Source organism: Cervus canadensis, chromosome 23, assembly GCF_019320065.1.
Source record: "Cervus canadensis isolate Bull #8, Minnesota chromosome 23, ASM1932006v1, whole genome shotgun sequence".
NCBI classification, from domain to species: domain Eukaryota; kingdom Metazoa; phylum Chordata; class Mammalia; order Artiodactyla; family Cervidae; genus Cervus; species Cervus canadensis.
The window spans coordinates 19,441,365-19,453,627 of record NC_057408.1 but is presented as its reverse complement, the minus strand read 5'-3'; the positions used below and the strand labels follow the sequence as shown (position 1 = coordinate 19,453,627).

Here is a 12,263-nt window from a genome sequence, read left to right as displayed (position 1 = left end):
TTTTCAGATCTATGACTGCCTACAACTACTGTAACATGACCTGGTTTATCACTAACCCAAGCAGCTGGATATTCCAGCCTCTTAAGGAGAGTGATCTATCAGAGAATGTTTACAAAGCACAATTCTTGACAAGAACATGATGTCACATGGCTGTAGGACGTATCCTCCTTCCTGTCTAAAAATACACTTCCAAGCACAGTTAATGACACCTCGCTGCAAGTTCTGAATTCTGCAGATAAAAGGCTGTCTATCCTTTCCCTGCAAGGATAAAAGAATAAACAAACAAAAATCCACTTTCAGCCCCCACAATAACGTTATTGTGTGATTCAGCTACTAAAGTTAAGAAAATTCTGCACAAGGTCGTAGATGAACTTGCAGAAATGAGGATGGAAGTGTTTTTCCTAAGTCGAAGCATCTTACCCAGCATCAGCTTTTAGAAACAGTAAATATAGAATACAACCAAGTTCTTCTTTTCTTTTTTTTTAATTTCAGAGCTCCCAGCCCCACCCCGTTGGTCCCTGGAGAGAAATGGTATCGAACTTGAAATGGAGTCTCTCCACTGGCAGTCAAGCCTGGATTATTCTGGAAGAGCTGTGCTTCTGAGCTCAGGACGGGCCTGAAGTGAACAGAGAGGCAGCAAGGGGCAGAGTAGGTGCTGCAAACATTTTCCAGGAACCCAGAGGCCAAGATCCCTAATCAGCGACTATGGCCGGATCGTCCATCTGGTTCCAGCTCAGAACTGGGTCCACATTGAAGGGTGCTGGGGGTGACCCCTACCTCTCTTCACTCCCCACCCCCACTCGCTACAACACATCAGACCCCAGACGCCCTTTCTCGACGGGGTCTCCCTCTGTTCAGCCAGGTGCTGTAAGCTGCCCAGACCAGGTGAAGGGCCGCGTGGGCACTGGTGGCAGATGACCCAAAGCCAGGCCAGCAGCTGCCGGGCTCTCAAGGGGCTGCCTCCAGGTGATGGACACCCTGGTCCAGACCTTCACGTTCACTGCCCCTCAGGGATCACAGCCTTGAGAAAGACTGAAGGCAAAAGGAGAAGAAGGCAGCAGAGGATGAGATGGTTGGATGGCATCACCAACTCAGTGGACATGAACTTGAGCAACCTCCGGAAGACAGTGGAGGACAGAGAAGCCTGGAGTGCTGCCGTCCGTGGGGTTGCGAAGAGTCAGACACAACTTAGAGTTTGAACAACAACAACAGAGTTCACAAACCACATCATCGACTGCTTGGTGAAAGAGAAAACTACTCATAAACTTCATGTTGTTCACCGAGGACACAGGTCAACACAAGTCTGTCCCGGAACAGGGCCATGTGACTACACAGCGGGGATGTGCCAGCCAGGTGTCCCGAGAGCACAGACCTGGGAAAGAAAACAGCAGGACCTGTGTGTCCTGCCCATGCAATTCGAAACAAAATGCAATCGCCCTAAAGTACACGTTTCCAACTCAACTGTCTGAATGAGCTTCTGTCACATTATGTGATAACCACAACTAATGATCAGAGGCCGCCCTGACCTCCCGAGCAGACTGGGTGCGAGGGTGACTAACAGCTCCTGTCCAGCTCGAGGGGCAAGCAGGTCCCCTCAGCTTGAGATGCTATCACAGGGCTCCCCACTCCCGGAGGAAGAGGCTCTGTCTCCCCACCCCTCCTCACCCCAGTGGCGGGTGCTTCCTCCACTCTCGCTTTGAACCAGCCTTGGTCCAGCGGAACCCGTCCGCCCTCCTGAGCCCGTGACCAGCAGCTGTACCGCTTCACCAACAGGGATCCAAATCCGAGTCTGAACCATCGCCGGGGACTTGTCGGCAAGAGGAGCGAGCACATGTGGGGCCTCGCTCAGTGACGGGCCCAGAGCTACAGCCCACTCCGATCCCCAAATAACCCAGTGTGAGCTGGTGAGTCCCAGCATCGAAGGCCAACAAGACGCCTGGCGCCAGGTCTCAGATACTAACCTGTTCCTCAGTGGCCGGCTGGGCACACCGCTCCCCCAAACAAGGGGCCCGTCCCCGGACAGAAATTGCAGTAAAACAACAGCTATGATTCCCGCACCCAGAATCCATGGTACATGACTGCCTCCATTCATGATGGATCATTGCCTTGCCCCTTGTCTTTCTGGAAGCCACGAGGAGGGCAAAACAGACTTTCACCACCTGACTCCTCAGTGATGTTTCTGACACAGAACTGGACACTGGTCACCACCACCAAGGCCCCCGATGCACAGGGGCAGCGGGACACTCCTCTGGGAACCGCGGTTGCTCCCCCACCTCTTGGGACCACGGCCCCTGGAAAACAGGACCATCCATCCCATGTGTGGGCAAATGAAGGAGGCCTGGGGCGGGGGGTGGGGAGTGCAGTCAGAGGGGTCAGCATCTCACGTGCCTGGACCCACGCCTTTGAGAAGCCCTGTGTAACGTGGCCTTTAGAGCAGAGTCATCTGTCACCCACAGCTTCTGCAGTTGTGAGAAACTCATCATTGGTGTTAGTCACTCAGTCCTGTCTGACTCTTTGTGACCCCATAAACTGTAGCCCACCAGGATCCTCTTTTCCAGGCAAGAACACTAGAGTAGGTAGCCATTCCTTTCTCCAGAAGATCTTCCCAACTTAGGGATCAAACCTGGGTCTCCCGCATTGCAGGCAGATTCTTTACCATTGAGCCACCAGGGAATCTTGTCTCACAAACGTAAAATAGAAGTGTCCACAAGGTCCCTGGGCCAGTGCCTGTGACGTCATCAGCTCTCAGTGAACTCAGGTCCCTTCTTCTTTCCAACCCAAATCCAAGATTCGGTAACAATGTAAAACTCAAGGTCGAAGCAAAGAGTCGGACACAACCTAGAGACTAAACAACAACGAGGTGGAAGCACGTGGAAACCAAGGCCACCGCACAGGAGAGGGGTCAGAGGCCGGCTCTGAGCCCACATCCCATGTCTGGGGACTCAGGCAGCCTCGAGATGTTTGCTGCGGGCCCACCTGGGCCAGCCGGGCCACCAGGTGGTGCTCACACCTGGGCAAGTGGCTGGCTCACATGGCCATCAGTACCTGCAAGTCAGGATGCTGGCCTCAGTCCCTGGGGCACGCAACTGCTCAAAGAAATGCCTCAGCTGCTTCCTCCTTTGACACTGAAAACCCGGGGGTTTTCCCCAAATCCAGAGAGAAACTGTATAGTGTTAGTCACTCAGTCATATCTGACTCTTTGAGACCCATGGACTGTGGTCCACCAGGCTCCTCTGTCCATGGGATTCTCCAGACAAGAATACTGGAGTGGGTAGCCATTCCCTTCTCCAGGGGATCTTCCGGACCCAGGGATCAAACTCAGGTCTCCCACATTGCAAGTAAATCCATTACTGTTTTGAGCCACATATAAACTTGCCCTTTTTGCCCTATCTTGCATCATATCTTTCAGATTAAAATCCAAGTCAGTATTTTCCTTTGGGCTTCTTATTGTTTTTCTGAGCATTTCCATCATGGCAGGGCTGTCCAGGCTTTCCTGGCAGTGGGGGCCTGCCATGGCCACACGGAGTCACTCACTCACACGCACGCCCATCGCCACGCCAGGCAGCTTGGGATCCTCCCAGAAGAGCAACATCCCCTGCATTCTTCAAAGCCAGAGTCTCCTTCACAGCAAACCATCTCAGGACTTTACACACAGGACAACCTACACAATTACTGGCAAAAGAAGAAGACTCACCACCATGGTCTCCTTAACTGCAGGTCGAACGTACGTGATCTTCCAGAATGTCTGTTCTGGTGAAAACCCCCAAGTCACAAAGGCCTGAGTCCACGCGTGTGTCCCCGATGCACATAGGGTGCAGAGAAAGATGTGCAGCCCCGCTCGTTAAAGACCACCCATAAAAACCAAAGATGGAAACAGGGACATCCCAGAGTTTATAACTGGTTGATCACATCATTGCTTCCAGCACTGACATGGCTCCTCCCGGCAGAGAGAGGGAAGGTCTGTGCCTCCCAAAAGCCCTCTGCCCAGAAATACGGTCCCAGGAGCAGCCAGCTGCACAAATGTGGACAAGAAAAATCTTACTCATGTGCAAACTAACATCCTTCCCGCAAGGGTTTCCCAGACAGTAAAACTGAGAGTCCTCAGCCTCTCCCCTCGTACCACGCTCTCTCTGCAGAGCTGCTTACCCAGCTGCCTCTCAGGGAAAGATTCCTGCAGAGTTGTGCTGGAATTCACTCTCTGACCCTTCGGTCCTAACAAAAACGGAGGTGACCACAGGGCTTCACCACAAGGTGTTTGTGCTCAGTTACTTGTCTATTTACCATCAGACCCCTTTGAACACGTTTCCAGTTACGCTGGGAAGAGCAGTCCCATGCCAAGGTCAAAGTAACACCGGGTCTTAGCCTGTCCTCAATCCGCAACTGTGAAGTCCAAAGGATTAAACAGGAAGGAATGCTCATGGAACCAAATCTGACTTTCCCAGAAGGTGGAGGTGACGTTGGTGCGCGGGAGAAGACACCCCCAGCCTCTCAGAGTCTGAAACGACCAGAAGTCGGTATTAAAGTAGTTACCTTTTTAAGAAAAGTTTGCTATTGCTTTTCAACAAGAAAGAAGCAAAGTGTTGTGCCTCCCAAAAGCCCTCTGCCCAAAAATACTGTTCCAAGAGCAACAAGCTCCACAAATGTGGGCAAAAGAAATCTTACTCATATGCAAATACCCTTCCTGCAAGGCTTTCCCGGACAGTAAAACTGAGAGTCCTCAGCCTCTCCACTCGCACCACCTCTGCAGGACCTTTTGTTTCATGGGCTTCCCTGGTGGCTCAGGCAGTAAACGCGGGAGACCCAGATTCAATCTCTGTGTCGAGACGATTCCCCGGAGAATGAAATGGCAACCCACCCCAGTATTCTTGCCTGGGAAATTCCATGGACAGAGGAGGCTGGCAGGCTACAGTCCATGGGGTCTCAAAGAGGCGACCGAGACTGAGCGACTCTCACATTTTCTCTGGCTTCATAATCTTGACCATCCATTGATGCCGGCTGTCAGCGCATGGCCAGCAAAGACCTGCCGTGCAGCGTCCCGAGCCCCACCAGGAACTCTGCACCCCGAGTGACTCATCCTGGACCGCGGGTCTCGGGGCCACACCTCCAGGCGGCCCGGCCCAGCCTGGCCCGGCCTGGCCACTGGCGCTTACAAAGCAGAGCACTGGAGCCGGGTTCCAACTGAGGTGTGCTAGTGTTCCCACCCGCACCCCCCCGGAAAGTCCTTCCAGACATATCTTACAGCGAGCTACAAGAACAGCTCTTGCAAACATCTTTTAAAGTCTAAAATGAAGTATTTCTGCTGCATGAGCCACAAGCAGTGCGTGGAAGTCTAGCTTCTCCATCATAAATTAAACACACCCTTTGATAAATGACAAAGGCAGGCAGAGATTCCCGGAAATCAGAGCTCATGGTAATTTCCCTTTCTTCACTCGCTCAGGTGACATGTTCTCATCTCCAGGCTTAGCTGGAAGACACAGGTCCCTCCCAACAAAGGGGATGTGAGCACCGCTGGTGTGGTCTGGCCAAGCACACAATGGACCCGCCTCCACAGAGCCGCGTGAAGGTCCTTGCCGCCTCTTTCCCAGATCTTCCTAGGGGCACCTGCTCCCCGACGCCGGGAGGCTGTCACTGAGGAGACAGGTGAGAACAGCTAACATATTTTGAGTGCTTGCCAGGTGCCAGGTATGAGCATATTCCACCCATCAGTCCATCTCCCCTGCAAAGGAATTATGGTCATCCTGGCCACTTTATGAATAAGGCAAGTGGGACACAGAGAAGGCCAGCACCTGGCTGAGGTCACACAGCATGGAGGTGACTGGGCAGGGAGGCCAAGTGCCTTGCTCTGGCGAGGGAGAAACAGGCTGGAGCTCCACGCTCTGATATTTAAGAGGCCACCTCAGAAATAAAGATGGCAGAACGCAGCAGATGAAAGGGAGAAGAGAAACGGGTGGGAAGGCGAAGGCCAGGGGAGGACCAGGCAGGGAGAAGCTTCTAGAGCCAGAGGCACGTGATGTGCTGGAGCAGGGGGGAGGATCGCAGAGACCCGGTTCTGCCCACGCTCCCCTGTGCCCACCGCACCCCAATCCAAGCTGTAGGAGCGCAGAGGCTCTCTGGATTAAAAACACCCAGGTTTCCAACCACTGCTCTTCAGACTTGCCTCGTCCCCAGTGACTCGTTTGAGCACTGCTGGAAACTGCCGAGGTCCCTTGGGAGCGAATATTAATTCGAGCTCCCGCAGTTTCTTGATGTGGGATATTAATTACATTAATCAGGGTTGGGGTCCAGCTGAAGACTGGCACAGCGCGCGACCGTGCGGCTGCCTCCCCGTGCGGCTCGGGGCCGTGACGTCACCCGGGGACACGCCTCCCCCAGGCTCCTCCTGCATTTGTGCCTCCATGCCCACGTGTCACCCCATGCAGCCCAGACCATCCAGGCTGCCACACCACGACGACCACATGCACACACAGACTCTTCTCGTCGCACACGCTTCACCCCATGGGCCCTAAGACGTGGGGGGAGGATCCGGAAGAGAGCTCTGCCCTGTGGGTCAAATCAGACCCAGGTGTCCAAGCCCGTGGAGGGCAGAGGGGCGCCCTGGGCACGTGGTCGGCTCTAGGGCACATGGGCAGAAGCGGGCTCCAGCAGATGCGGAGGAGATGTTGAGGCAGACCTGGAAGGCAGAAGGGACTTTCCCGGTTCACAGCCCACATCTGGGGAACGGAGCTGACAGGGTGGGCCTGGCCGGGAAGCAGGCCGGGGGGGGCAGGAGGACTGGGGGGACAAGTGGACAGGGAAGGCCAGGCGATGGAAGTCCTCACCGTGAGGGTGACCTCAGTCACGCTCCCAAGGACACAGGAAGCTACGTCCCATGGCCGGGGAAGCCGACCGGGGACCTGTAGCACCTGGCCCGAGGGCCCGCAGCAACACAAAGATGGGGCCGACAGGGCAGGAGCTGAGGACAAGATTTCCAAAGGAGAGACTAAAAGAGAGGCTGGGACAGGGCTCGCTGGAGGCCCGACCTGAGGCCTGACCTGAGGCCTTGGTGTCCAGGATCCAGAGTCCATCAGAGGCACCCTTGGGTCTCGGGGAGCATCACCTGGAGACCAGGGCCGGAGGAGCATGAACAGCTCGTCCCATTTCTCTGCCTCAGAGAACAACTGCCTCCCACCAGATCTCCTGCCAGCCCGCCTCCCCTCTGCCCATTGAGCATCGGGGGCAGGGGTGACCATTTTCCCCACCGGCTGCAAGTGACAACCGGCTCAGAAGCAAGTGCTGGTCATGGGATGCGAAGCCAGGCTCTGGTCCCTGTGCTGACCGTGATCTTGAGAAAGACACGACAGGTCAAATCAACTTACAGTCTGAGCCTCAAAAGCCTTTGGCAATCCTCATAGGCAGCCTCATTTTCAAAGCAGAAGTTTAGTAATTTCCTGCATCTGTAGACACGTTCAAACTGTCAGAACATTCAATTCCTGATTTTTTCTGTTACCAGACAAGTGCATTTCCATGGATAGGACAGCCACATGCATCACAGCCCCTCAAGGCAGCTCCGTTCAACATAGGAGTCAACGCGGGGCAGTTTGAGCCCTTTTGACCACCGCCTGGTCACTTCTCGCTCCCTCGGTCCTACAGGGACAGCCTGCCCAAGAGGAACCACAGCCGGATCCAGACTTGTACTTGGAGTATAAGGGGACACCCTGAGAGACCCTGGGTTGCCAGGAACACAGCCCCATCCGCACCCATCCACACGCAGGTTACCCAGCACCCCTTCCAGACACGTAGACGGGCATCTGGAGGGGGGCTGCCGGCGCACCTGTGACAACGTGACAGTGAGACGTGCTCTCCTGGACCAGAAAGGTCAAGACATGGGTCATCAACCTCTGCTCCCCACTTCTGCACAAGTATGTTCATTTACCTGAAATTAGAGACATCAGGATTAAGGCTGGCAGTGTCCCCTGTGTGTGACAAGGAGCAGATCCATGCCCACTTAATAAGAGATCCACCCAAACTAGTTATTTGTGTGACACAAACTCTCACTTGAGGGGAATAAATGGAAACAGTGATCCATCCTCCCCTGTTAATGATCCGGTTTACTCCTGGAAGAAGGGCCTGGGTGGGGTGTACAGCCTGCCTGTCCCAGTGCTCCTTCCCATTCTCTACGCCTCCCCAGCCACAAAGGACCTGGGCCGTCACAGTGTAACGCGACTAAGGAGGAACGCTGAAAGAGAACTTCCAGGTCTCAAGCCTCCAACCTCCCCTGTCGGTTTGAGAAGCATTTAAAGTTCGTTCTTGAAGAGCTTTTCTTAAATGAAGCTACAGTCCAGGCCTTGCACCGGTTTAGCTCTGTCTGCCTGAACATAAATAGCTGATGTAGTCAAGTCAGGCTGTGTGCAGAGTCCCCTCGCCTGCTAAGAGAGGTTTTGCCTTCTCCCGGCAAAATGTAAAATTAGTAAACCGTGCGGCACGGTGAGGTCACCAGCCCAAATTACACCCAAACTTATTATTATTAAGGATTTGGTGTCCTGTTTTCCTATTGCTAAGAAAGTTACATTCATTATAGCTTTATATTTAGAGGGCTTTTTAAAAATAAGTTTGAGAACAGATCTATGAATGTCTGTATTGTACAGAGTTAGACAGTTACAAGAAAGTACTCATGATTTTAGCTTACATATTTTCCCTTCGACATTGAAAGAACCAAAAATCTAGTAACAGTTTCCACTACTGCATTTAGGGGAAAAGTGCTTTCTTTCAATGTAAGAAGAAACTAAATAAAATTATTGGGTTGGGCCGAGGGAGAAGATTCACTTTTAAGATAAAAGGGATTTGGGTAACTTTCGTCTCCTGACCACAAACTTTAATATTTTTAAAAATATAATCTTCATGCTGGGATTAAACAGAGTTCATTTTCTCTTTTTATCATCTTTTCTTCCCAAATCCTGGATTCTGAAAGGTTAAGTCACACTGTACTTAGAAAAACACACATATTTCCCTTATATTCCTTTCAAGTAATATTCATTAATTTAAAAACCAATGTAAGCACTGAGTACATTTAAAAATTGTTAAAATGGTAAACACTACACACACATATTAAATATATTTTACCACAATAAAAAATGCAAAAGTGTAGATTTTAAATGTTTAAAATCATTTAAAATGTTTTAATACTGTACTCCCTTAAAAATCATAACACAAAACATAAATGAACAATATTTATAGGCATCATGAGGTCAATAATCAACTCTTAAAATTACATAAAATCTGTTGTGCTGGGAACAGTATTATCCCAAGTGAGGATTAGACCTTGCAATGTCAGAGGTCATCGCTAGAATCCACCAACTGTTTAGAAAAGTTTTCCTCTAGATGAGGCAGCCAATTTTCATGCCAAATTTGGAACAGCCTGTCTCTAAATTCCCTGTTACACTTCATGTGCTCTGCTGAACTCTGTGGGCCAAAAACTGACAGAAAAGTGTCCCCTTCCACCCCCCCACCTCCCCACCCCTGCACCAATTTTAACTTAGCTCTGGAGCAAGTCAAGAGTTTTCAGAATACAATTTGAATTCGAATACAGAAAGAAGAGTTCCATTAAGGGTACATTTCTATCCAACACAAACATGCCTCCACACAGTGACTCTTTTTGCACTAACAGCTTGAGAAATTCCAAGTTCAAGTTATTTTAGATGCAGCATTTAACTGACACCGTGTGGTGTTTTGATCCAAGGAGCCCTTTTATAAATCAGCTTTGGAATGTCCCACTTCTTCCTGACTCGAAATTCCATACGAATCCTATTCTGTGCTCTCTGGTTTATTCTGAGAATTTTAATCCACTTCATTTTTTGTAACAAATATTTTACAACCATCCTCGGCCAAAATCCCTGAAGTTCTGACCTAATTCACATTAAGAACTTCTTATCTGTGATTTTATATAAATCCTACATACTGCATAGCTTACCCTACCCCTGACAATCCTTCCATAAAGTTCAATAAAGCTGATCTTTTAAATTCCTTTTATATTCCTTTCTCCTTCTTAAGTAATTTTCTTAAAAGTATTTTTCTAGGCTGATTAATTAAAAGACAACTTTCAGATGCCTTACTCTACCCACATCAAAGACATGAACTGCAGTCTCTCTCACCAACCTATGGGCCAGAAGAAATTAGAAACAGATAAAAACATTACTGCTATTAAGAACTTTCAAAGAATAATTTTACCAGTATGCACAATGGATCAGCAGTTCAGAAGTTACGACATTCATCAAACCCTCAACCTCCTGCACTTAGAAGGCAGGCATCCTCTAACACCAGTGTCCTGGTGCTAAAGGAGAGAAGCCCGGACTGTATCCTCCAGCCGCCGACACCTGGCAAGAGGTGGGAGCCAGCGCTCTCGTGTTCCTGGACAGGGTTTTCCTTCTCTGCACTAGGAGGTGTGGCCTCTGCACCAGGAGGCATGGTCTCTGTAGGAGAGGCGTGGCCTCTGTGCTGGGAGGTGTGGTCTCTGCACTGGGAGGTGTGGCCTCTGTGCCAGGAGGCATGGTCTCTGGGGCAGGAGTCCTGGTCTCTGTGAGAGGCGTGGCCTATGCACTGGGGGCGGGGCTCTGTATTGGGAGGCGTGGTCTCTGAACCAGGAGGCATGGTCTCTGTAAGAGAGGCATGGCCCCCTGCAGTGGGAGGCGGGGACACTACTGGGAGGCGTGGCCTCTGTGCTGGGAGGTGTGGTCTCTGCGCTGGGAGGTGTGGCCTCGGTGCCAGTAGGCGTGGTCTCTGGGGCTGGAGTCCTGGTCTCTGTGAGAGGCGTGGCCTCTGCACTGGGAGTTGTGGCCTCTGTGCGAGGAGGCGTGGCCTATCCACTGGGGGCGGGGCTCTGTATGGGGAAGCGTGGCCTCTGCACTTCTCTGGCCCTCACTGTGCCGGTGTGCAGAGTGGGTGCTCTGTAACCTACCCGTTTCTGAGGAGGCAGGAAGATTCTGGCACCCGGGAGGCCCAGGCTGCTGCTGTCCGGGCATTCTCGCAAGAGCGGTCAGGCCTCTTCCCGAACATGTGATGGCCTCACACAGCTGTGTGGTGTAACTGGACAGTGATCATGGCCCAGTAGAGCCCGGGCCCCACACACACCACGTCTACACTGGACCTCCCTCCATCTCCCACCTGCCCAATCCATCACCATGTCACCAGGACCCCACCCTCCAACACCTCTTGGGCCGCCCTTTTCTCCAGTCTTATGGTAACTAGTCTGCCCGGAGGACCACACTCTCTGAGCACTGCCCCGCACCATCTTCTGAAAATGGACCCCTCTCAGGCCCCGAGGGGTCACCCAGAACCCATCACCTCATAACTGGTGAGAGTCAAGCGTCCTCAAGATCACTCACTGCCCTTAAAGACCTGTCAGACGCCACCTGTCACCCTCACACACATATGTGTATACATACACATACACACACGCATGCACCCACGTGCCCTCGAGGCTCTCTGAGGCTCTGACAGAGGCCCACAGCTCCATCCTCACCCAGCACCCTCTCCTTCTCAGAGAACCAGCTTCCAAAAGAGCCCCAGTCCTCACCACAACCTCCTTACAATCTACTGGGAAAAAGAATCCAGTCAAACAGGTGACTCAGAGAACTCACACGCAAAACAACAAAAATGAAACAAATCTGGCAATGATCATTGAACCCAACAGGCAAAGAAATGTGTAGACAGAATCAAGTCTAAATAATTGTGAGGTATATATAAACATGCAATTGCTACATTTCTTGCAAGACATTATATCCAACATAAAAATAATAAATTAACAATTGTAGACTAAAACCACATGCAGAAAAGGAATTACAATAGCGTGTGGGGAGAGGGGAAGAAATGAAGAAAGAGAGGAAGGGAACACAGGCGCTTTCATTTCTTCATCCTCCCCAAAGAGGAAGTCAACTTATATTGTTACTGAAGTCCATAATTGAGAAACAGGGGTTTAAGCAAAAGTTATAAATATAACCATTGATAGAACTGAAAACACTGAACCTTCTATCTGTCTTCTCATTTCAAGGATTAAAGAAGAGAAACATAATTCTTTTACCAATAAATTAAAAAGAAAGCATAAAATCAGATTAAAGTTTTTTCTATGTAGGAAAGAACACCTAATAAATCTGTTTCAGCAAAAAATATAAATGGAATCAACTTATTTATTTAAAAAGACTCAATGAAGGGCTTAACAACTAAATCCAACTCTTTGTCCTGTACAAAAGACACCCCAAATGAAGGAATTCAGAAAAGCTAGATGACATATA

At 50.8% G+C, this 12,263-nt stretch overlaps 1 protein-coding gene across 10 annotated transcripts in view; it reads right to left on the bottom strand.

Annotated features, from left to right (window-relative positions):
• ZNF516 (zinc finger protein 516) overlaps nucleotides 1–12,263 on the bottom strand; it is a 99,397-nt gene that overhangs the window by 63,504 nt on the left and 23,630 nt on the right. The window contains exon 1 of one of the 10 annotated variants that reach the window (XM_043443669.1): nucleotides 10,204–10,441. The exons of the other annotated variants lie outside the window; for them this stretch is intronic. The gene's annotated coding sequence lies outside the window, so the exon portion shown is untranslated. Of the gene's footprint in view, nucleotides 1–10,203; nucleotides 10,442–12,263 lie in introns of those variants that run through there. 10 annotated transcript variants of the gene reach the window in all.